Raw genomic sequence first — 3,087 nt, forward strand, 5'->3', positions numbered from 1 at the left:
GCAGGAACAAAGAGAAAAAATACTAGAATGTAAATTGGAAGAATATTTTAGATCTAGACTCTGTCAGTCCTAAAATGCCACAATAAGAGATATCAGCTTTATCCTAAGGATAGGATTGTTGAATGGGAATGATAAGGTAAAATTAACTCTAAAGAACATTGGAAGGGGGGCAAACCATTGGAAAGTCATTAGGAGACTACTGCAGTGGTCTAGGTTGAGGGGGTCCAAAGAACCTCAAGTAGGATCTGGAATGAGAATGAAGGAGAGTGGATGGATTCCGGGTACACTGAGAAAGAGGAAATTGTTGAATAAGGTGAGTGTATTCATAAGGGGAACAGGAAGAGGAAAAAATCAAAGAGCATGCAAAGAGCTGCTGGGAGATGTTGTGATAGCAGAACATATTCATTTCTAATCCTAAATAGAAGCTGGCTTTCTTTTGAGAGAGATACTCACTTATTATTTTTATTTGCATATATTTAAAAATGAACAAACTGTCATATTAATGTTTGTAATTCAATTATGAGAGTATACCATTAATGCGGATTTTTACATGACAGTTATTTGTCACTGGAATCAAAGTTGTAAAATTAGCATGTGGAAAAGTTTCTTATTCATATAATCCTTTTAGGCAAACTAGAAAAAAATTATTTTAGAAACTGATGTATTATAAAAATGTGTACCATCACTAAAGTTAGATAATAGTTTATCTTTATTAGGCTTATCAAGACTATGAATTTCCTTATAACGAATTTTAGCTGCAAATCTTGGCCACTTCCTATGTAGCAGAGAAAAAATTGCATTTATTTTCACTGAAAAACGCAAATACATCCCAGAAGTATCAGAATCAAAGGACAGCATCTCTGATGGACAATATGAGCCCTTTCCTTAGGATTCTTTCCTAGAGGCCACACCCACTACTCCCCATTCCCCTGCCCTGTCATCCTCTAATGGTGACTTAGTGTGTTTCAAGTCAGCATCATAGAACCTAAAGCTTTGGTAATATCTAAATAAACAACTGATATTAGAAACAGTTGTGATGTAATGTTTTGAGATGCATTTGCTACAGTTTACCCACATGCTATGTTGGGTGAGAAGTTGCAAAATAGTCTCTAACATCCCAGAAACCCATAATGGACTGTGAAAGATTCTGGCTGTGTAAATAGACTGTCTGTAGAATGCCATGGAGATCCGGATCCACCCCGAGTTGCAGGAGTGGATCTGTATGCATTTTTTACACCTCTGACACTTTACACAGGATAGCAATATTTTTGTGGACTGGTCTCTGGTATTTAATAGCTTTTCCTGAAGCTATGAGTACTTGGTTTTATAGGATCACGATGCAAGTGTCAGTAATCCAATTTATCTACTAAAAACAAATTAATGAAAACAAACGTTGAAAGGGCTATAGCTAGCTACTGTTTAATCCTCTTCACTGCAATTGATACTGAACAAAGTTCATGGGGGCCACTAGTATAAATAAGACTAGATCCATTATCCTTGATCTCTATACGCTCTAGGAATTATAGGTGTAGATGGAAAAGAAGTGTGTGTGTACGTGTGTGTAGGGGGATTAATGATGTTTAAATGGGGGGGGGGCGGGGTATGGAAGAGAAAAACGATCAAAGGAAAAAGAAAAAGGGATTAGCCCAGGTAAGAAGTGGTGGAGGCACTTTAGAAAGCCTTACAAAAATATATTCCACTACTTGCTTTGACGGCACAGATACTAAAATTGGAAGATACATTGAAGATTAGCTAGGCCCCTGCAGAAGGATGACACACAAATTTGTGAAGTGTTCCATATTTTCATGCAGTCTATACAGAAGCTGAAATATAGTGGCGTATACCTGAAATTTACACAAGGTCATAAACCAATGGGACCTCAATAAAATTATATATATATATTTCAAACGTTAATAAAGAAGTAAGAAAGCTAAACTGAGAGGATGATCTAACAGTGGAGATAAGTGATTTTATAATTTTGCCTAGAGCTGGTGAGAGTTAATGAGAAAGAATGGCCTACCAGATTTAGGACAATAGTTTATCCCAATTTCAGAGACAGCTCCCTGCTCCCTGTTCTTTTTTAAAATTATTTTCTCACTTATTTTAGTTTTTCCTAAGTATTACATAGGTGAGTCAATGTATATGTGCTAAAGTTGCTCAAGTTAAAGTCACTTTATTGAATAAAATTTAAAATCATCTATAGAAAAAAAGTTACAAGGATTTTGTATATGTGTTGAACAATATAATTTTATGCATCACAAATTAGAATCCAATCAGCTACTAAAGCTTTTATAGATTTCAGATTGTAGCCAAATACTTTTTAAACCAAAGGATTATTTTCTCCAAAGGACATAAGAGATGCCCTTCTGTAGTAAAATGATAATAAGAACTAACATACAAAATTAGTGTTTGTTTATCATAAAAAATATTTATATATCATTATCCATGCTATTGCCTCATTCACAAATATTTTCTACACAACAGCGTTTAACAAGATCTGGACCTAGGATTAAAACTAACCACTAATGGATACTTCTTTACCATATCTTAATTCTTTAACAGATGAACTTAAACTTCAGGGGATTTCATAGCTCATTACTTTTCTTTAAAGTAAAAACTGTGATAAAACTTTTGTAGTGCTCAATGGTACCCAAGCTCTCAGTCTTCTTAAACCATATGTTATTTGGTAGTATATCCTTTTATAAGGAAAATCTTGATCAGAATTGGTGCATTTTCTGTAGTCTGAGTAACCAATGTCTTGGTTTGAAAAATTCTCCTTCAAAAACCTTGGTTTAACTGATGAGTAGGCAAATGCAAAGTTTTAAATTGGCTAGTGGGTTCCTTCTTGTTGGAACATTCTCTTCTCACATTGGTTGGAGGGTCTCAAGCTTAGAACTTTGAAGGCTATTGTTTGAAATTAAAATATTTAGTTAAATGCAACAGGACTATTAGCGCATCATCTTAGGTGTCTATAAAACTAACCTATTTCAGATAGCATCAAAGTAATTCTCTTTAAGCTGGCAGGAATTCCTCTCGAGAGATGGATAAAAGCTTTTGGCTGTTACTACCTGAAGTATAAATGCAGTT

At 34.7% G+C, this 3,087-nt stretch overlaps 1 non-coding gene across 1 annotated transcript; it reads left to right on the forward strand.

Annotated features, from left to right (window-relative positions):
* Window positions 1–1,703: 1,703 nt before the first annotated feature.
* Window positions 1,704–1,805, forward strand: LOC111768942 (U6 spliceosomal RNA). Its single transcript, XR_002801625.1, has one exon. It is a non-coding gene; the product is annotated as a U6 spliceosomal RNA (small nuclear RNA).
* The last annotated feature ends 1,282 nt before the right edge of the window (window positions 1,806–3,087 follow it).

This window comes from Equus caballus, chromosome 18 (genome assembly GCF_041296265.1).
Source record: "Equus caballus isolate H_3958 breed thoroughbred chromosome 18, TB-T2T, whole genome shotgun sequence".
Lineage (NCBI taxonomy): Eukaryota > Metazoa > Chordata > Mammalia > Perissodactyla > Equidae > Equus > Equus caballus.